We start from the raw sequence: 23,789 nt of genomic DNA, 5'->3' as shown, positions 1-23,789 counted from the left end.
TAATTTTGGTTGCAGAATTATACCAATGGGGAAAGTGTTTTGCAGAAAGTTGCAGATGGCAATTGCAGGGGTCACATGTCTGCATGCTTGAGTGTCGCTGCCAAGCGAGATTAAAGGGAACTTGTGTATTTGGTTGACATTCCTGGCGAATTTCAACAGAATTCGTATATTGCCTAAGCTCCAGATTTCCAATGGACGATTGAACTTACAACTGATGCATCAGGTGCCATGGGGTTTGGGGCCTACTTTAATGGGGAATGGTACACCGCTCCCTGGTCAGAGTCCTGGTGACAGAGGGCCTGATTCATTAAGGAACTTTTAATTAAGTTAAGTTTTCTGGACAAAACAATGCAAGGGGTGCAAATTAGTTTATTATTTTGCACATATGTTAAATACTGGCTGTTTTTTCATGTAGCACACATATCAACTTTAAGTTTCGGTGTACAAATTAGTTATCAAGTATTTGTGTGCTACATGAAAAAACAGCCACTATTTTCCGTATGTGCAAAATAATAGACTTATTTGCATCCCTTGCATTGTAACATGGTTTTGTCCAGAAAACTTAAGTAAGAAAACTTACTCAATTTCTTGCCTAAGTTCCTCAATGTATCTGGCCCACAGCGGCCTAGTCCAGAACCCGCTGGTTCTGGAGCTATTTCCAATATTGTGCTGCAAACAGGTGGCTTTCTGGTGTGATAACCTAGACGTGATTCAGTGCATCAAAAGTGCCTCATCACGGCCGGCAATAGCATAGTTAAGACACCTAGTGATGCGCTGCTTAGAACATGATATAACATTCAAGACCAAGCACATTCCGGGCATAGACAATGATTTTGCTGACGCCCTATCACAATTTCAATGGCCGCAATTTAGGAACTTGGCGCCACAGGCCAAGCTCATCGGTGTTCCGTGTCCTTGTTCTGTTTGGCATTGTCGATCAAGAATATCAGGAATAGAAGGTCTCGCGGAAACATCCATGGCCCCTTCTACCAGGAGAGTGTATAATGCGGCCTAGCAACAGTGGCTTGGTTTTTTGAAGTCACGGGGCCAGTGGGGCACAGGTCAGAGGGACGATATGCTGTTTTTTTTATGGTCCCAATACCAGGAGATCATTGCTAAAACGACTATGGCCTCACTGTTAATGGGCATATCATTCATGGCTAATTTACACGGTTCTTCTGATTGGACCAAGTGGTTCTTACTATATAAGGCCCTTAAAGGGTGGACAAAATCCCAAAAGACCACAAACGATGTTAGGAGGCCTATCGACCCCAATCTGCTAAGACATTTGATAGACGCACTTGCAACTGTAACAGAGTCAGAGTACCAGAGACCTTTTGTTCAGCACTGCCTTTTCGCTGACTTTTTGTATAGCATTTAGAGTTAGCAAGCTAGTGACCCCTTCAAAAAAAGAAATTGATACTACATTAGTGGCTAGGCACATGATGCTTGCAGATAACATGTTGTCTTGTAAAATCTTAAGGTCTAAGACTGATCAACTGAGCGGAGAATAATGGCTATCTATATTGGTCCATGGGAAGCTGAGCATATGTGCAGTTGCTTTATGTTCCAGATTTGAAGGGGTTCGACCCCATGGAGCTGAGCCCTGGTTGTTTTATGTTGATGGGTCACCCTTGAACAAATTCCAGTTTCATTCCATTCTCAAGAATGCTCTCACCACTGCCAATTTTATATAACAAAATTAATAAAACTGTGACCTATTTAGCCAAACCTAGAACTTGTCAGTGTATTTATTTCATTAGAGGTTAAGAGTTAAGTCTATACATGATGAGAGGTTTTGTGTGTGGAAGAAGTGAATCTGCAGTATGAAGTTTAATAAAGGTTAATAATATATTTTTCGCTTTAAAGTAACTTTAAGTATTGCAATGCCATACCACAAGCTTTAGATGGCGCGATACACCATTGCTTTCAAATGTGACAACTTAACTGGAGAACAACTTTAAAGAATGATTAACTGGTTGAGCCAGCTACAGGCTGTCAGTGAGCAATAAATACACCAAAAGATATATATATATTTATTATGATAGATATATACTACACCTTCCACAGCACTGTATAGAGAGAATGTTTGTCATTCACATGAGTCCCTGTGCTATTGGATCTTACAGCTTAATATCTAAATAATTTACCACACACACAGACTAGTGTAAAGCTTTTGTCAGCAGCATATTACCCTACCAGTATATTTTTTGGAGTATGGGAGGAACCCACACAAATATGTGGAGAACATACAAACTCCATACAGATAATTGCCTAATCTACCGGAATGTCCAGTGTCCAGTAGTTCTGGACTACTACGGGAGCTGAACTTTCTCCCATCCGCTCCCTAGCAAATTGTGTAGTTTTGGTCTTGCTCACCGCAGTTCGATGACGCGTAGCGGAATTGCACCCTGGCTCTTGCCATTTAACCTTTCCCTATGGCAAGTATCCTTAAATGATACAACACCGATAATTTGCCATCTTGTTTTAAGGCTGAATTGCAAACAATATGTCCTAAAATATTTTATGATTTGATTTGTAATATTTCTACCTATTGGAAATGGACTACTGACTGCTCATTAATCTATGCATAACATTCAAAATCCTTTTTTATTATAGTATGCAAGTCCTGATATAGTATTGTTAATAAAGAAAGGTATAAAAACTGTATGATAAAATTATTACAGTATCCTCTTTTATCACCCCTAAACCTTTCCTTCTGCTCTGGCTTTCTGAAACATAATCCTCCTCCGCTCCTCCTGTCTTCAGTCACTCTTCCTATCCCTCTCTACAGTGTTTTTCCACTCCTCCGCTTTGTCCAAAAATGAAACTGTTCTCTCACCCTCCTCCACACCACCTGTTCTCTCTCCCAATCTATCATGCTGCCTTTCTCTTTTCTCATGCCAGACTTTTCCCCAAAGCCCACCTGTGAACATGACACCCTTTAGATGCCAGACAGCAGAGCCCACCAGTATACCAAGTAAAATTTATGAAACCCGAGGAACAGGTAACTGTCATTACAGTACTTAAATTCAGCTCATAAAATGTTGATTTAATTTTGTAAACTGATTGCTGTGGGTTAGATCACCTTTTTTACAGAGTTACTTTTTTTGGAAATGTATACCTATGTATCAATAGCCTGTGTCATGACAGCACAAAGACCAGTTTTCAAACAACAATATGATAATTGTTTTTTTTTCATCTGTATATTGACAATGAATGTTTGAAAGAAATAGAACAAAGTTGCACAAAGCATACCATAGCAATATTGATGAATTATTCTATTTTCCACCCAGTTTTGAAGGGTAATAAAGAAAAGATGTAAAATTATAGTTTTGTTTGGTCATATTTCAAGTGACACCCACATTTCCTTATGCTGCAGTAAGACAGCAATGACACATGATGAAACATTATCACATTGTTAATAATCCTGGAACTTAGTTGTTCATTCCTAGGATTTATACACTCTCGATGTGCTGTAATTCAAAACATATAAAAAAAAAACATGGATACTTTGCACTCAACAAATACACAATTAATGCTGTTCTAACTACTTTTCTGTATTAAAAACAGGAAATCCTAATTCCACTCATTGAAATATATGTTAAGCTGACCAACTCACGCCAAAGTCTTCCCATTCTGGTCAGTCCTAACATGATCAAATGCTATGCTTTTTTTTTTATCATACAGCTTTTAAAGGCAAGTCTTTTCCAAGCACTAGCAGCAATGAGAGACCTGGGACTCACCTTACTCAAGTTGACATTAAGTAATGTAAAGAACTAAAAATGGGACTTACATTGTATAAACAAAAAAGACACTGATCCTCTGCACTCTTCATAAGTTGGTCAGCTTAACATATTGTATATTGGCATAAGTGGAACGAACATTCCCTGTCTTTAATATAGAAAATTAGTTAAAAGAGCATTAATTGTATATTTGGTGATTGCAGAGTATCCCTGTTTTTTTGTTTATGCAATGTGGGTAACACCCTCTTGCACCTCAGTTTGTACATGGAGGGCCTGATTCATCAAGGCACGCAAGTTTTTATTTATTGATTTATTTTTATATGAAGTACATTTATTAGCATGTTTTCAATATTTACTGAGCATAAAATACATTTTTACAGTTGCTTGTGATTGCAAACACATGTTATAGTATGCATAATGGCATCACTACTGATCAGGGCTTATTCTGCCCAACGCCTCCCCATTTGCATAGCTAACATCTGTTATGCCACTTTCACACTGCCGCCCTGACAATATCCTGGGTTGATGAGCCCAGGATATTGCTGGGTGACAGTGCAGTACAACTCTGCAAATTCCCGTGTAGACCGTGTTCACACTGAACACGGGTCTGTGCAGGTCTCCTTGGCAACATCACAAGAGGAGCTTCGATTTGCTCCTTTTGTGATGTGTTTTTTTTTTACTTTTCAATAAGTTTTGGTGAGACCCGGGTTCAAAAACCCGGGTCTCGCCGTTCAGACTGGAGGCTACCTGGGTCAGACCCGGGAATAACCCTCCAAAAGACCCGGGTCTAATTCATCCGACCTGCATAGATGTACCTGGACCCGTTCACACTGAGCCTCGACCCGGGTCGTCGGGGCTTTTTGCACATGGTATTACTCTGCAGATGTCACCATCTGTTTCAGAAAAATATATGCAATTTGGCTCCTGCAAATCAAAGTGCACTGCAGGAGCAAGACTAATTATTTTTATGGCACTTTCTGCTGATAAAATAAGAAGGGATGGCCTCATTTAGTCTTAAGCTGGCTCTTGTTTACACTGATCTTAAGTGTCCCATTTTGTCCATTTTACTGTTGTTGTTATTGTTATTATAATCATTTATTTATTTATATCACTCCAACATATTACTTAGTGCTGTACAGAGAACATTTCTAATTCAACTCAGCCCCTGCACCAATGGAGATTACAGTTGAACTTCTCTAACACATAACCACACACACTAGGGTCCATTTTAGCCAACAGACAATTTACACACACTAGGGTCCATTTTCGACAGCAGACAATTAATCTACAATATGGGGATATTCAATTGACCGTGAGATTTTTGTGTGAAAACTCGTACAATTCAATTGAAAAAGAGGGAACGCTGCCCCTGCGCATTAGTCATTGTGTTTGCGAGTTTTTAGGGGAGTAAAGGGAAGTTTTAACACGGTCATGTATAACACAAAAAAAAGGATTGGCATACATTTTTTATACATTTTATTGCATTACATAACCATTCTAGTTGATAGTATCTACATTACAGTACTTTCTTTAGCATATTTTTTTATTGAACAATTTTTTACTATATAATCTAGCATCTATACCATGTCAAAACACATTAGTACAAACATATTTGTACCAAATACATACATAAATATATTTAATTATTGATTTTTACTTTATTTTTTTTTTATGTTTTTTTTATTTTGTTATATTTTCACAAGAAAATTAACTTTTACATGTTAGGCATTAGTGATAAACATAGTTTTCCTTTTTTTTCTCATTATTACATGATTTCAAATAATTTTCAGAGGCCTTTTATTTTTATCACACCCGAAAGAGGTGCGAGATAAAACAGTATATTGGCCTGTTTAACGCGCCTCGTTAATAAACAATTGAATTGCTTTTAACGCGGCTGCCTCTCGCACACCCTATACTTTCAATAGACCTTCTACTGGAGCGCAAGAGGACCGTTTGATGAAAAAAAACAGAGCATTAAAAATAGAATTGAATCGCGGGTACAGTTAACCCGCTCGAAAATGATAAAAAACAGTGTTAAAATTCTCGCGGTCAATTGAATGCGCCCCTATGTGTCTTTAGAATGTGGAAGGAAACTGGTAGACCTGGAGAAACTCCACGCAAATGCAGCTAGAGCATACAAACTCCAACATTCCATGGCCCTAGTACTGTGATGCAGAAATACTAACCACTATGCCGTTTACGCAGTGCTGCCATCAAAATTTGTTAGCCTAGTACAATATTTAAATTGATCTCTACCAAATATTTCCCTCCTCCTCCCACATTATCTAAAGTCAGTAGTTTATCTGCTTCCTCTAGCTGATTCCTTTCGACTCCTCACCATTGACAGCATTGTGACATCATTAATTACAAGACATCAGCAACATTACAGGGAGCCTCTCTGCCTTGTCCCAGCTCTCTGTCTGGGTGAAGGAGGACTCATCATTATTATAGCAGGTTAAGAGTATTGTAATAAAACAATGTGTGGGTTAAGGGTTAATCAGCTCTGGAGCTGATTCTGTTAATTATTCTACAATTTAAAGAAACTGTAAATGTTTTTTTTCAATGTTCCGGATGAATTGGAATCCATCAAGTGTGCATGCTGGATTTAGATTCTGCTATGTGTGTCACCTAAAAGTGATGTAGTGCCCAATGTTCATGAGCCAATTATTCTTTAGTGTAGTAACAGAGAGGTTACATTATAATACAAGAAAATATGCTTAATCCTCATAAAAGATGTTTAATCCATAATATAGGTATAAAAATGACATTCAGCATTAGCATTATAAGACCTGTCAGAAGAGGTTATATCCTGTCTATGGTTCAGTAACTGTTAATATATTCGGATGGAAAAATACCAATCATGTTTACAGTGTGCATAATAGTTTTCACATGCTATTGAAGTTGCATAAACCAATATAATCATATGTTATCATATATTTAAAATATGTTTAGAGAGCTGACCTGTAGGATTGTACCATTTAAGAGTTACTAGCTTGAGAATACACCTCCTCAAATCCTCAAGGAAGAGAAGATTACGGACATCTTTTGAAATTTGACTCCAGAAAGTAGACTCATAAAGTAAAAATTATCAGCCAAGGGAGTGGGCTCACTTACAATTCTGCTTAAGAACACAGCCATGAATAAAGAATGGTATCAAAACATCCTCCAAGGACTACTTCTCCCAACCATTCAAGAACAGTTTGGTGATGAACAATGCCTTTTCCAGCATGATTGAGCACCTTGCATGTTAGGAGATGTCATGACATATTGACTCAATTTTGGAGGTGAAGTGGGTAGCAAAGTCAATAGAGACCAAGGAAGGCGGAGAGGGAGAGAAGTTTTAAAGCAGCAGGCTCTGAGGGATTGTCTACAGGGATATTAAAGTCCCCCAAGATGAGGGAGGGAAGGTCATAGGAGAGAAATTGAGGGAGCCTTGTGGCGAAGTGATCAAGGAATGGAGAGGTGGGACCAGAAGGATGGAAGATAACAGCAACACAAAGGTGGGATGGGTGAAAAAGGCAGATGGAGTATACCTCAAAGGAGGAGAAAGAGAGGGTTCAGGGGAAGAACCCGAAAGTGCAGCAGGGGGAAAGAAGTATACCAATTCCACTACCTTTCTGGCCCCCAGGTCTATGTGTATGGGAGAAGTACAAGCCCCCTGAAAGAGAGATCAGCAGGAGAGGCAATGTCCTTAGCGGATAGCCCGGTTTCAGTGATGGCAAGCAGCTTGAAAGATCTAGATATAAAGAGATCATAGATAGAAGTCAGTTTCTTACAGACTGAGCTGGTATTCCAGAGACCACAGAATAGAGGAAAAGAGGGAAGAGGAAAGATGAGGATGAGGTTGTTGGGTTGCTGGACTGCAAAGGTGGATATGATTTTGAGCAAGGGGCATAGTAGGAAAAGATGGTTGGACTTGGATGGGAAACAGAACTAGCAGGGGATTCATTGGTGGGTAGGTGATAAAGAGTGCATAAATAACCTATTGGGACTAAGGGTGGTAACTAAATACTTAATAATCTGGATTTCAGCAGTTGGCCAGTAATTAACATATGAAAGCCTATAGCAAGCTTCCAGACTCCGCCCACAAGAGGTGTTTAGTAGACAAAGAAATTAGCCTGGACATGCTTTGCATGCTGGATTTCGGACTGATAGGTAATGTAGCTCCTAGGTGAACAGGCCTACTTAGGCCCTGACTAGTATGGAGTGTGCATGGCATGAAAGGTGAGTGTGAGCATGTTATAATGTGTTGTTGAATGGAGGACATAAGAATGAATGATTATTTGTTGTAAGTGATATGAAAGTTTAAGTGAGAATAAAAGTTTGGATTGATATGGACAGTTATATGGACAGAGTTACATAAATGCATGCCTGGTTGGGATAAATGAAAGCATTTGTGTTTGAATTTGGAACGATTTGTTAGGCTTTGGTAATGGAGACGTTTGTGATATGTGTAAAATATCATGTGTTAAAATTGGCCAATGGACATTGTGCGTTTACTGCTGAATTTGTGGTGGATTGGCTAAATCCTGCTTGTAATGAGTAATGGGTCTGTACTGAGTTCACATTGTTTAGTAACTGTAATTGTTTAGTAGGCCTTGTGGGCCTACAAGCATGGCAAGTCAGCCATTTTGGATGGTGACTACATTGCATAGAAAGTGATGGAATAGGAAGTGATCAGATTGTGGTTTTGTATTGGTTTAAGGAAGTGATCAGATTGTTAGATATGCATAGAAAGTGCAGGTTATGTTGGTTTATGCATAGAAAGTGTAGTAGTTTGAACTGGTTGAAACCATGTGCTTGAAAATGGCCACTAGACTTTAAGTGAGGTATGTTTGTGGTCTGTATGGATTCTTCCCCTCCCCCGTCACTACACAATACATACATACACACACACACACACACACACACACACCTTTAAACAATAGTCAAAATACACACAATTACATATATATCTATATTACAGGCAATAAGTATGATATATATTGCACTAAATCTATATTGTGTGTACAATATTGTTACGCTGTTTATTGTTCTATAATATAATACAACACACTTTAAACAAATCCTATATCTTGTTGTGATTATTCTTGAAACTTGTCGATATAAAGAAATATAAAAATGATATTTCATGGGTTAATTCAGAAATACCTTTTGCGAGGAGTTGTTAACGGTATTAAATGGTCATACATATATTTGCCAGTATATTAAGGAGATTGTAACCCAAAAAGGAGAAAAGGAAAATACTTTTACAATGGCGAGCCCCAGCCCGAACTGTTTTTTTTTTTTATATAATTTTTTTGAAGATATAGCGGTGAAATTACTGTTATATTGTAAACTTTTTTTGTTTGATAGAGGGGCGGGAACGAAGGTGGTAATATTTGTGTGATATTACCGTACGCCTTTTCTAGAAAGCGGTTTTGACAAGTAACATTGTTTCATCTGTGTCCTGAAAGATATATAATTAATTACAGCGAATCTAGATTATGATTTTTAATTTTTAATTTTCATAATGTGTTGGCAAATAGACGTTTAATAACGGGAGTTGTATGTATCTGTTGAACAATTCTGTATTTTTAGGTGTACTAAGATGGCTATTGCTTTGTCTTCACTTATAATACAGGGTAGTTGGAAGGACTTGTGTTTACTTAGCGGTTATATTTATAGTTTAAATCTGATTCTGTGGACTGGGGGGACAGATACTCAGGAGAAAATCCTTCCTTTTTAATCCCCAGAATCAAATTTAGTTATAACTTCTCCTGTGGAAATTTATATTTTAATTAGGACTTTTTGCATAACCAAATTTGCAAGTTATGTGATAATTAGGGATCATTTTAATCACATAATAATTACATCTTGTCTACAGAATAGGTTTGGAGAGGTAGTTTTGGATACTTGGCGGTTTTTGTCAAGGGGTGTGTGATATCTGGGTAATATAGAACCCTGTCAAACAAAAGAATCGCGGGAGTAGCGCTCACGGATTCTTAGCAAGAACGCACAAGCGTAAAAGCTGGGACACCCTGTCCTGTATTGTAGTGGTAGGAGGTGATTGTTTGGAAGATTGTGTAGAAAGATGTCTCTAAAGTACATCGGAGATGTCACGGGTGCGTATTATTCGACGTGACGAAAATAGCGAAAAAGGCGCAAATTGTATTATACGCCGATAGTTACTTTGGGTTGATACAATATTTTTATGTTATATGGATAGATCAAGTTGCTTGTATCTTGTAGATTAAGTATACTAGGTAATCCATAGAGGCATTCCGATATGTAACTTCTGTAGAAACACGCCTTTGACAGTTGTTTAGTGGGTACGGCTACGGCGACACTTAAATTATGAGCGGATCATGCGCAATGGTTCCCCAGTAAAGCCATTATTTTGGCTGGGCGCAACCAGATCTGCAAGACGAATTTACCAATCATTATACGATTGAGAACAGCATTTCCACTCAGTAGACAGGGGGATACTCACACAAATTATTAACACACAAGTCTATAACATGGAATATATGGATTTTATTTTTTTAATTACTTTGGAAACTCGCAAAGTGTGGTATGTTTAACCTGTGTGTTTAACCCTGCTAAAACGTATAGTGATCACCAGTAGTAAGCTTATAATCGGGTTATGTATTGATAAGCTAGGTGTAATTACGTGGACCGTATCACAGGTCGCGGCAGGTAAAATATGAATATTTATATTATTCAAGATGCCACAGATGTAGTATGTCTAAATCAAGGTCTTTTAGTAAAGCAGGCCACAGGTAGGTATGTACATGGCTGCAAAAGACTTGATTTTAGATGGTAAAAAAATATTACATTATAAATTCTGAGAAATAAGGTATTATATGTACTCAGCATTGAACACTTAATTGCCCTTGTAACATAAGTAATAGGGAATAATAAGTAAAATTTGGGTTTTGTCATTGGAGATAGTTGAATGTATACAAGGAGACGTCCTTGCTGTTAGGTCAACAAATGAAAATTGATTTAGCCCTTGCAATGTCTGAGATATATATATATGCATTTGTTTTAAAACTGTATATGAGGACATATTGGATAATAGAGAGGTGGTATTTAAAATCCTACTCATTTTAAAAACCCAGGTATATACAGGTAATTTATAATGGTATATTGTAAAGAACAAATAATATTGGTAACAGACACACTACCTAGTGGTTACAAATATATATTGCAGCCCCTTCATCAGAGTTTGTACTCTGGAAATGGGCGGGATAAAGTATAGATCTGATCATTTTACATGTCATTATTTTGGAGGTGTTTGGCAACATGAAGCATTAGAATTAATGAAACCCCTGGATAATGGTAATGTGTTTTATTGCCTAGGGATAAAAAGGTGGATCCTAATGCACGGTGGTATATGCCACTCAAAAATGTGACATGAAATTTCCACTTATGTAAGGTTACACAGCAACTGATAAATGCCATCAGAACTGTTGTATCATTACATAAGGACTAGGTAGGGAAACACACAATTGTATGTAGACATGGTAAACTAGAGTCAAGGAGAAACCCAGGGCATGAATATTAGTGCTTGTTGATGACAGACACAAATTTCTAAAGTTTGTGTTCATAAATACCCATAAAACCGAGTTAAATAAAATAAACCCCAGTGAGTAGTAGTTTTATTCACCAGGATCAGGGGGACTGATATGGATCTTATAGTAGATTAAGCAGTGATTGTTTACCAACTGCAGTAAAAGTTTTAAAACAAAATAGTAGTTTAGTGATTTTGTTGCATTAATCTTTGCTGGCCAGTAGGGGCAATAGCGCACCTAAATCAGTTTTCTTTCTTAGAGAGAGAACATCAGTAGTGGATATACAGATCCGCTACCCAGCAAAGATGGTTATGTACAAAATGTCTAATGCTTTTAAGTGTTTAAAGAGGTTCTTTAGAGGGAAATTGCCATTACCAATATACTAAATGGGTAAATCTCTAAACATCGTGTGTCCTTGGAGATATGATTAGGTAAGATGACGTTATGTGGCATAAATGTATTATGTATACTCACATTTCTTTCTGTCTCCACAGGTAACTAAGAACAGGATTCCTTTGTTTCTCCTTCCCAACTGATACATAGATCATTGGAAATGAGAAAAAGGGGGATAATGGTAATGCTAAGAAAGGTATAAAAATTTGCGTTTCCCAGGTACATGGAAACTTTGAAGGAATTTTTATGGTATTGTAATAAGATACGTCAGTCTACAGATCCCTGGCGCCACCTAGTGGTCAGAAATATGTGAAGTTTGGTCCATAATACTCGCAAAGGACAGAAAAATGTTTGTTTGTTTTTTTTCAATTCCATAATGATGGTAACACCTGGAATGAAATTCGTAAGTCATCAGAGGGGACGGTATAGGATTCTAACCATGCTCGGAAGGGAGAATTCCCAGAAGAGTATTTTGTTTTTCTTCCCATATTAGGAACCCAAAAAGGAGAAAAGGAAAATACTTTTACAGTAGGGAAATGGGGAAGGGGAACAGCTGGTTGGAGAAGTGGAGATGGGGCTGATTTGGGGGGGTGTATTATTGGGAGAGAGAGGCAGGAGAAGGAAAGAGTGATGCAAGGGAACAGATTTCTAGGAGGGAAGAAGAGGCAGAGGGTTAGTAGGAACAGAATGAAGCAGTGAAAAGAGCAGCAAAGGGGACTAAAGGGAGAAGGGGGCAGGGGGGCGATAGGAGGAGAGAACTAAAGATGAGGGAGGGGGCAGTGATTAAGATCAGCTGCAGAGGAATGAAGAGACGAGAGGCATATGGAGAATAAAAGGAAGGGGGGGTGAGGGGAGAATATAGGAAGGTTGGACAAGAGAAATAGAGGAACAGAGGGAAATGACAGAAGAGAGAGGAGCAAATCATAATAATGCTAGAGATAAGTGTGAAATATAAAATTGAGAGTATGACAGAAAGAATGGACGGTGAGAGGTAAAAAGCCAATGGTGATAAAGGAAAAAGTGAGTGAAGGGAGAGACTGCAGAGGTAACAGGAGAAAAAGTGAAAGAAAAGAGATAATAGGATCACTAAGAGGGAAATCTTAGGACAGCAGAGATGAGAGATGGGTGAGTAAACATAGATGGACTTGACTGGACTTGACATTGACATTTGGCAGGAGTGGAGAAGGCCTATATACCATTAGGCAAATAACATTAGGCTAAATAGAAACTGCAGTTAGATGGCTGTGTATGATTACTGGGCTAAGTGGAGCTGGGGAACCGGTTAGAGAATCAGGGTAAGTGGAGAAGCAAGTGTGCTTTGAATGTGGGAATACGAGCAACAGCATATATGGTATACACTTAGAACATATCCACACTTCCTAAATACCCCATGTGACAGGATGGACCGCCTATGCCACCCTGTCTGTTGTAGCTGGGAACCGGCTGGGCTTACTTTGCCACCATTCCCTTTTGTTATCCCAAATGCGCCCTCTAACTGCAGTAGGAGGGGATTAAGCTGCTGCCACCACTGGACTTCTTCACGGCATTCAGAAAGGCATTCCTTCTGGGTAACTATCGCTGCTAGCGTACCCCGTTGCTGTTGCACCTAGGCTTGTACCCCTGATCTCTTCCTATGGATCAGGGTTGCTGTGGATGGATCCCCCCTGGCCTATTACAGTGGCCAGAGCTGCTGGGTAACAGGCAGAAAGGTGGTACCGGAAAGCTGGGTCCAAACCTCATTACAGCTGGGAACAAATTAGAGTTGAGTCTAATCTGTAGGTCACAAGAATTTCAGCATAGAACAATTTGTCAAGGAGGTCTTTGAAGCAAGTGATGTTTATTTGTTCAAGTGCCCTGAAGGACAGTTCACACTGGTTTAAGGTACCAGTGAAGTCAAGAGGTCTGGAGAAACAAGAATGGTACATTTCAGTATAAACCAGTGCTGTTTTATAGAGCCTCACAGAGAGTAAGCCAGCCCCCTGAAGTCTAAGTTATTTTTAGTATCAGGATGCAGTGTGTTTTCCAAAGCATGGATTTAAATGCAATGTATAATTAACAAAATTTGCAGTAATCTGTGATATCCTAAATCACATTGATCAGAGATTTCCTTTCACTTTAACCAGATAACAGATAACGGCTCCCTGCTGGGCTTTCATACCAGAGCAGGCTTTTGACACTTCACATCAAAAGACTTAGTTAGCATTTCCTGTTATCAGCAAAACAGACTGCCTCCCCATATATGCCTAATTGGAGATTTCCTCTAGCAAAGTTACAAAACCCCAAACAAGACATTTCCAATACCAAAATACACACAATATCAAAGATAAGTACATTTGCAATTATATATAATAAAAGCCCTGCACTATTTCCTTTAAATAAATTATACCACAAGTTATTTATAAGTGATCCAGCCACATCCCAACACTGGCTAACACAGCCTCTCCCTGTTGATTAAGTAGGGTCACAGAGTCATGTGATCACTTTCTTGATAATAATAATCTCACACTACAAATATAGTAATAAAGTAATAAAATTGTTAAGCAAATAAATAGAGGAGTAAGCATAACATATATCAAAATAGCAAAACAGCACATCTGATCCTTTTAAGATGGTGTAAAATATTTACCTGTAGAGGAAGCAGAGGATAAAGAAATTAGTAAATTATGCTACTCTCTTTTCTGATATAGAACTGAACTCTTGTGCAACTCTCGCTATGCTATATAGTTCTGTACCTCAAGTATGCTGCCTACGGGTCATCCTTAACTCCTCCCTTTCCTTCAAACCTCACATTTTGCCCCTATCCAGATCCTTGCCACCTCTATTTCTGGAATATTTCCAAGATCCCTCCCTTTCTCAGCATGAAAGCCATGAAAACTCTTATTCACTCTTTTGTTATGTCTAACCTTGATGGCTATAATCTTAACTCTTTCCTCAATGCTGCTGCCCACCTTATTTTTCTCTACCAATGCTCTATTTCTGCCGTCCCTCTCCGCCAGTCACTACATTGATTCCTCATATCTTACAGATTTAAATTTAAATTCTGCACCCTCACCTACAAAGCTTTCAACCAATACCCCCCTATTCTCCAACCTTGCTACTTCTCACTCTGCCAACGACCACAACCTCACTATTTCACTGATTACCTCTCCCCATTTCTGACTCCAGGATTTTTGCAATAGCTCCTTCCCAGTTGTGGAATGATCCCGCACACCTTATCAGGTTAGCTTCTAGTCTCCAAGGCTTCAAGCTTGTCTTTATTAAAACTCATTTCTTTATTCAAGTCTATCAGCTCTTCTCCTAACTCTTTTGTATCGGCTATCATCTCCACTCCCCCACTCAGTTACACCCTATTTGTTTCTTCCCCTTTCCTTTAGGATGTAGGCTTTCACGAACAGGGCCTTCTTTCCTCGTGTTCTCCTTCTACTATTCTATCATCCTCTGTACTTCTAGGTTTGCTCCCCTTGACCTGTTGTTTTGATCTCAAGCCTACTTCATCACTCTCACTCACTGTCCCGTAAATAATTTGATTTGCATAAACATATTATCTGTATATATTTAATTTAATCAGTATGTCTATTAGTTGTATTATTTTGTTTTTCACATATTATATATTATATACTGTGTTATTGAACATTGTGTTATAAGCTGCGGCGGTGCCCGTGGCCGCTGCGGCTCATAACACAATGTTCCATAACACAGTCTCCTCCTGGCATCCCAGCCATCTCCATGATGACAACACAGGACAGCCAGGCGCGCGCACCACCAAGCCTGCGAACTAATTAACAGGGCATTAAATATCACTGCCTGGGGGTAATTACAGGGCAAACCTCTGATTGGCTACCTCCAGTATTTAAGGCAGGGAGGGCTTAGCCTCCCTGCCGGTTATAGCGTGGATTCTGTCTGTTGCTGACCTGCTCCTGTCCTGTTCCTTTTTGTCCTAGTGTTCCTGTGTATACTCTGCCCGTTTACTATTGGACCTCCTGTAGTGACCCTAGTGCTTGTCTCTGAATTCTGCTCTCATGCTGGTGGCCCTGACCCTTTGGTGTGTTCTTTGACTATTCTACTTGCTTGTGACCCCTGACCTTGGCTTACATCTGACCATCCGTTACCATCTACTCAGCCTCCTCCGGCCCTGCCGCTGCGGTGTTGTTAACAAACTTGCACTACGCTAAGAGTTAAGTTCTGGGGGCATCTGAGTACCTGTGAGCATATAAAGCTCTATGGGAAAGGCGGCTGCTATAGGCGAAGACCTCTTTCATCAGTTCTGTAAATTTGTTTTCAGACCGGCAGCCTAACATTATAACCGGCCATAAAATTTCCAGGAGGAACTCTTCAGGATGGAAGAAAATGGAATCAAACCATCTCCAGCCCAAGTCCTGGCTGGTAAAATTCAGACCCTGTATCAGATGGTTCAGGGATTATCGCATCGTCTCTCTGCACAAGAGGAAGCCTCTAGGACTTCAAAAGTCACCTCGGCACCTGTGGGAGAACCCAAATTAAATTTGCCGGACCGGTTTTCCATGGGACAGAGCACTGTTCCGGAATTTAAAGGAAAACTGCAGTCTTTGGTCTTCCGGTTCCGAACAGAAAAGGGTTGGTATCATCATCTCCTGTCTCCAGGGTGATCCTCAGTCATGAGCCTTTAGTCTGGCTCCAACAAGTCCAATTATGCAGTCTGTGGATGCCTTCTTCAATGCCTTGGGTCTGCTCTATGATGACCCAGATTGAGTGGCCTCCGCTGAGTCTCATCTGAGGGCCTTGAAGCAAGGTCGGTGCTCTGTAGAGGAGTACTGTGCTGAATTTAAACGATGGTCTGCGGACAGCGAATGGAATGACCCGGCACCTAGGGCAGTCAGAACAGATCAAAAACACTCTTGTACAGTACCCTTCTCCAACATCTCTGGAGACCCTTATGCAGCTCACCATCAAAATTGACAGAAGGATCAAGGAGAGGAAGGCGGAAAAGGAGTCACCATCTTTCTCATCTGCCTTTGCCCCCATATCAATGAACCTTGAAGAACCCATGCAATTAGGAGCATACCGTCTTTCATTTGAAGAAAAGATTAGAAGACGGACTCAAGGTCTTTGTTTCTACTGTGGCATCAAGGGCCACTTTTCCCGCTCCTGTCCTAATAAACCAGGAAAAGAGCATGCCTAGGGAAGGAGGGGGAAGTTCGCAATGGGTTTGCAAATCATTTCCTCCATAAATGCAGATCGCTCATTCCTCTGGGAATCCTTCGGTGAAGTTTAACTCTGTTTGTGGCCTGGATGGTAGTCCGTTGCCTGGCGGTAAAATTGTTTATGAGACTCCTCTGCTGCAGTTAACCATGGGTGCTCTCCACTCTAAAGCCCTGTCCTTTTACCTCATCGATTGCCCATCTGTTCCATTAATTTTTGGCCATCCCTGGCTCTCCCTCCACAACCCTGTAGTGGATTGGGTAAAAAACTTTGTGATCACCAAGTTGAAGAAATGTGAATTTGAGGTACAGAAGGTGTCATTCGTGGGGTACATAATCTCCTCTGCTGGTTTTTCCATGGATCCAACTAAAGTCCAAGCCATTCTAGATCGGGTACAACCCAATAACCTCAAAGCTGTCTAGAGATTCTTGGGTTTCGCAAACTATTATAGAAGATTTATCCATGTATTTCCAGATCCAGTGGCCCCTTATTGTTGCCCTTACCCATAAGGGAATGGATCCCACGAATTAGCCCCTTCAGGCGGTAACCGCATTTGAAACCCTCAAAAAGGCATTTGTCTCTGCTCAGGTTCTCAGACACCCTAATCCAGATATAGCTTTGTACTGGAGGTTGATACCTCTGATGTAGGAGAAGGACCATCATACTCACTGTTTACTCACCGTTTACATCCTTGTGCATATTTCTCCTGTAAATTTTCTGTCCCTGAAACTAACTATGATGTAGGTAACCCAAAACTTTTGGCCATCAAATGGGCCTTTGAAAAATGGCAGCATTGGCTGGAAGAGCCATTCATGTAATCTCCGTGATAAACGATCACAAGAATCTTCAGTACATTGAGTCTGCCAAAAGGTTGAATCCTAGACAGGCCCGCTGGGCACTCTTCTTTACCCGTTTTAAGTTCATTATTACCTACAGACCCGGTTCCAAAAACATCAGGGCGGATATGTTATCAAGAAGCTTCATGTCGCAACATGTGCCTGTTTCTGAACCACTGCCTATTATTCCACCATCTATCATTAATGCCGGATTAACTCAAGACTTGGGTGTCACTCTCCGTAGATTTCAAAAGATAGCACCAGCAGAAACTCAGGTGAACCGTTTGTTTGTTCCAGTCCACTTAAGAAAAGTGGTCCTTTCTGAAGCTCATGACAGCAAGACCACTGGGCATCCTGGTATCTCTAAGACAGTGGACATCCTTTTACATTCCCTGTGGTGGTCCTCATTATCCTCAGATATAATGAACTTTGTTCTGTCTTGTGAAAGTTGTGCAAGGAGTAAGATCCCCAGGAACTGCCCTTCCTGACAGATTTTCCCTTATCCGGTCCTTCGAAACCTTGGACGCACTTATCAATGGATTTTATCATTGATCTTCCATCTTCTGCAGGGCATAACACTATATGGGTGGTTGTGGACCGATTTAGTAAAATGTCTCAATTCATGCCGTTAACTAGACTTCCCAGTGCACAAGGTCTAGCTATTCTTTTTACTCAACATGTGTTTCGGCTCCATGGGCTCCCTACTGATATTGTCTCTGATTGTGGCTCCCAATTTGTTGCGCAGTTTTGGAAATCTTTCTGTAGCCTCCTCGGGATCAACATCAGCCTCTCATCCACATACCACTCTCAATCTAACGTCAGACGGAGAGGGTTAATCAATCCCTGGAACAGTTTTTACATTTGTACACCTCAGAATTCCACGACAATTGGTCATCTCTACTACCATGGGCAGAATTTAACATTGGTAATTTTAGGCCAGACATACCAAAACAGTTACTTGGGGGTATATTTACTAAACTGCAGGTTTGAAAAAATGGAGATGTTGCCTATAGCAACCAATCAGATTCTAGCTGTAATTTTGGAGAATGTGCAAAATAAATGCTAACTAGAATCTGATTGGTTGCTATAGACAAACACAATGTTGAGGATTTTATCTCTTGTGTTGCTTAAAAATGAGCGGCGATTCCTTACCATAATGTGTGGAAATGTGCGCATCTGACTTTCTAGGCGATGTTTGGCAGCGCCATGCTCCTAATTGAATCTCTTCCTAACTAATGTTCGAAGATTTTGGTATTTGGTCACTCCTGAAACTTCATGGTTATGCACAGATATTACATCTGAATTGGATTTCAGAGTAATAAGACATTTTTTGACCCAATTCAGCCTTGATTGAGTCTTGAGTGAACTTTTGTCATCATTGTTAGAATTTGTACATGAAATTGTTTGTTTTGAGAGACAACAATATTTACAAGTTTTCAGGACATTGACGGAGAGTCCCCCATTTGGGGTTTTAATTATTGTCTCCTTTGTAAATTTTGACGGTTTTGTGGTTTATATTGCTTAAGGTTTAATTGGATTTATGAAGCATGGAGTACTGTAGGCTTATCTCTTGTTATTATAAAAAAAAGTAAGTTTTAATATAATTAGTTTTTTTACATAGCATTATGTTGCATAGTTCATTATGCAAGAGTAAAACAATAACATTTTCTATGCTATCTCAAATGTAAATTACGTCCATGACCATGTCAGTCTGGTGTATGGACGATGTTATGTGACTTACCCATTTGTAAAGTATAAATACATTTTACTCTTCACACTTAACACCTTATTAGGTAGATGTGTAGCAGGTGGGCAGCACGGTGGCGTAGTGGTTAGCACTTCTGCCTCACAGCGCTGGGGTCATGAGTTCAATTCCCAACCATGGCCTTATCTGTGTGGAGTTTGTATGTTCTCCCCATGCTTGCGTGGGTTTCCTCCAGGTGCTCCGGTTTCTTCCCACACTCCAAAAACATACTAGTAGGTTAAATGGTTGCTAACAAAATTGACCCTAGTCTCTCTCTGTCTGTGTGTGTATGTTAGGGAATTTAGACTGTAAGCTCCAATGGGGCAGGGACTGATGTGAGTGAGTTCTCTGTACAGCGCTGCGGAATCAGTGGCGCTATATAAATAAATGGTGATGATGATGATGATGTGTACTCTACTCTAACAGCAACACTAAGACCCTGCATTAATCACACTGTATAAACATAAAGCATTCAATTCCTTTGAAGAAAACCTTACAAATTATGTTCATGGGAACAACCATATGTGATCAAAAATAAATTATTTATTTTTATGATGCAACTTTTAACATGCTTTCTTTCTGCAGATCCATGTAAAATGCGGCATCAGTTGCATTTTTGTGAACATGCCCTTACTGTACTTATAGTACTGTACTTACCTATTTTAGACTGTCCTTTCCATTCACTGTCCTGATTTCATAAGGAAGCATCTGTGTATTGAAAGAGTTTAACAGTAGCATCTGTGGATAATAGAAAGGTAACCTATTAGTGTTGCAATAAACATTTATTGTAACGTATTAAACATTTCATAAGATTTTGGTGAGCAGGGGTTTGTTTTTTATTTATTTTTTATTGTCTATAATCTTTTGCATTATACATTCATCAAGGTATATAGGCTTTTGCAGCACACCAGCAATTAGAGCTGTACTTCTTAGATCAGAAGCCATTAAGACTCGTCCTGCTCCCAGCATAGGTGTAAAGCTCTTTGTTCGATGTACATGTCTCTGACAGAATGCCATAAGAGTGCACTTCACAAACATTTACATTTCTCCCCAACTTGTTTCTATAAGCAGATTTATTTTGGGGAGTGGGTTTAAAAGGTGCAAACAGAAGATAATACAGTTCATTTAATGCAAACATCTAAATACTCTGTGACGATATACCTACACAATTAATTGCCTTGGCCAACATGGACATCATCTAAGGCCTACAGTGTCATGCCTGCATAAACAAACATTGTTTGCAAATATGATAATATGCTACACTTATTTACCTTCATCCACAACAGCCATTTTCTTCTCCACTTCTGGGCTTCCTCGGGCCCCTCCTTCGTCACCTCTTACATAGCTTACATTAAACCTTGGGCTAACTTTAAATTTTTGTTTCTCTCATTTTTCTAGATGGGGTGCAACCAACCATCATGGGAGAGGAGCAGAAGTAGGAGCTTCGAGGAATGCCAGCTTCTCTGCCTGCTGGTTCTGCACTGTCACCAACTGCGCCTACTGGAGGCAATAAAAGAGAATTCAAAATAAGCCTAAGAGCTCCCGAAAACCATGCCTGAATGCCTCTAGGAGATGAAGGGTCAGCATGAATGGATTGTAACATCAATAGAAGGGGTTGACACAGCTCTGGTGGCCCTCCTTAATCGGATGGTCCCTGTGGACCCAGGACACATCTGCTCCCATTGAGCCTGAGGGAGCAAATGGCTCAACAACCTGCCTTTGATGACACACTCTTCAGTGCTTGGGCTACACTTAGCGAGGTTCGGTTAAGTAAAGATGGGAAATACATTTGGTTGGGTCTGAAAATATATGCTGCATGTTGAAATATGTGTTGAGTCCGTCAATAAATAATATATTAAAAAAAAGTGTCAAAATGTTTTTAAACACATTTCAATCACATTTTCATGTACTCTATGCCCATGTATACATAATTGTATAAAATGTTAACCCCAAAGTAAAATGATTTAAGGAACCAACAATTACATGTTTAAACTACTAACAGAAAATGGGACAATATATAAGTGACAGGATGGACCGCCTATACCACCCTGTCTGTTGTTGCTGGGAACTGGCTGGGCTTACTTTGCCACCGTCCCCTTTCGTTATTCCGAATACGTCCCTCCTGCTGCAGTAGGAGGAGCCTGCTGCCACCACTGGGCTCCTCTAAGGCGCCCAGAATCACGTTCCTTCTGGGTAATTATAACTGCTAGTGTACTCTTGTGCTGGTACACTTGGGCTGGTACCCCTGACCGCTTACTATGGATCAGGGTGCTGTGGATGGATCCCCCTGGCCTATCACACTGGCCAGCTGCTGGGTAGCGGCAGAGCGGTGGTACTGGAGAGCTGGGTCCAACCTCAGAAACAGCCAGAGGATGGATTAGATTTCGGGTCTAATCTGTAGGTCACAGGAATACAGCAATATTGAAGATGTTTTCAAACAGGTCTTTGAAGCAAGTGATGTTTATTTGCTCTCACATTGGTTGAAATTACCAGGTGGTCAGGTCAGATGGAACATCAGAATGATACATTTCAGTGTACATGACAGTGCATTTTATACAGATTTGGACACAGGCTATTTTTAGAATCAGAATGTAACCTGTTTACCAAAACATAGATTTACTTGCATTGCAAAGCTAACAATATTTACACTTATCTGTGATATCTTAAAAACCTTGCTGTGATTTCCTGCACCTTATTTCAGAGGCAGGAGATCTACTAGCAAGTCAAAAGGTCTAATTGACATGAACAAATCTTTCAAGGCAATAAAAACAGGCTTTGAGAAGGCCAAATGTCCATTCAATGACCAACCTGGTGGAGGTATATGCAGAATTGTATGCAACTTTTTTGTCTGTGGGTGGATTTAATATAGAGGTGAGGTGCCAAGATTGTAAGGGTATGCGCTGTCTCCTAAAACTAGAAAAAAACACACTTTACAAAAAAACAAACCAATGTATGTGGATGAATGGTATATTGCCCTAGACACTTTACAGTTTTAGAAATGTGTAGCTTTAGTGATGGAAAAAATTATGTGCAATATATTTGAAAAGAACATGATTCTCAAAAGGTTAGGTGCATTGTGAAAAGGAGCTTAAAATACATAGCATTGTGACAACTATAATATATGACCAGTAATACTTATGTGACCAAAGTTATGTCCACTAATGTTATGAAAATAAACATTATTACTTAATAGCTATGTGTTCACCTTGCTTTTGTGATAATTTCTGCTAATTGTTGTCTCATAAAGGAGTCATGGGTACTTACTGGCAGTTTGTCACCAATGCTGTGGATGACAAAAGATGCATCACATATATCCAGGACATTGATGGAATGAAAATGTTTACTATTCCAAAAAAATGGATTAATTTGCTCCCTATGGTACTAGGGCTACTAGGAGTACCATCCACTGCCCATTTGACAATCAGTAAACAAGTTAAAAAAAACCTGCTGTTTTATGGGCAAAAGGGGCTCCTCATCCAATGGCAAATAAATTGTCTGTTGCTACACAGGAATGCCCATAGTACCAGTGTCGGACTGGCCCAACGGGGTCCCGGAGAGATCCCTGGTGGGCTCCACTGCCCCATGGCCCCACCCACTTTCGCTAGGGGGCAGAGCAAGAATGCGATCACCAGGGCCCCCATAGATGTAGCATTGTAAGAGCAGCCTGTGCTGCTTGGTAATGCACAGGAGACTCCTCACCGTCTCTGCAGCAGTCTGATTAGCTTAGTGACTGTGTCAGCCAATCAGAGCACAGACATGCCCCCTACCCATTCTGTCATTAAGAAAGCTGGAGGTAGCACTGCAGCAAGAGGTAAGTATGTGTCTGTGTGTATGTGTCTGTGTGTATGAGTCAGAGAATGTGTGTCAGTGTGTATTAGTATGTATGACTGTGTATTGTGTATAAGTGAGAGAATGTGTGTCAGTGTGCATGAGAGTAAATGTGCAAAGAATCATCCAATGCCATATGGGGGAAACTTAATTTAATGTCTGGCATCACAAAATGCACGTGATTACAACAGTAATACTATAAAAGCAAAATATTGCCAAGGCAGATATATTCTGAGGATATTATTAATATGATTTAAGCAGACATACTGTGATTGTAAAAGAAGACTCATATGCAGTAGAACATGTACTAAATAAATAATATTAAATATAATACTTGTTCTGATTTATAGTAACATTCATCACACTGATGTTATCCAGGTGATAAAGCTTTTATTGTCCCTAGAATAATGTACAAATTCCAAGTGTCATCATCAGAGGAGAATAATTCTACTTGGGAGCTACATAGTGTAGCCTAAAGAGGTCAGTGATGTGAACTGGGCATGCGCCA

General features: G+C 39.8%; 1 long non-coding RNA gene across 1 annotated transcript in view; it reads left to right on the top strand.

Annotated features, from left to right (window-relative positions):
* LOC142100126 (uncharacterized) overlaps positions 1-22,594 on the top strand; it is a 31,922-nt gene extending 9,328 nt beyond the window's left edge. The window contains exons 2-3 of the long non-coding RNA XR_012678721.1: positions 2,908-3,007; positions 20,852-22,594. This is a non-coding gene — a long non-coding RNA (uncharacterized LOC142100126). The remainder of the gene's footprint in view (positions 1-2,907; positions 3,008-20,851) is intronic.
* The last annotated feature ends 1,195 nt before the right edge of the window (positions 22,595-23,789 follow it).

This window comes from Mixophyes fleayi, chromosome 8 (assembly GCF_038048845.1).
Source record: "Mixophyes fleayi isolate aMixFle1 chromosome 8, aMixFle1.hap1, whole genome shotgun sequence".
Classification (NCBI taxonomy): domain Eukaryota; kingdom Metazoa; phylum Chordata; class Amphibia; order Anura; family Limnodynastidae; genus Mixophyes; species Mixophyes fleayi.
Note: the sequence above shows the minus strand (reverse complement) of the source record. Positions and strands in the feature narration are given on the sequence as shown.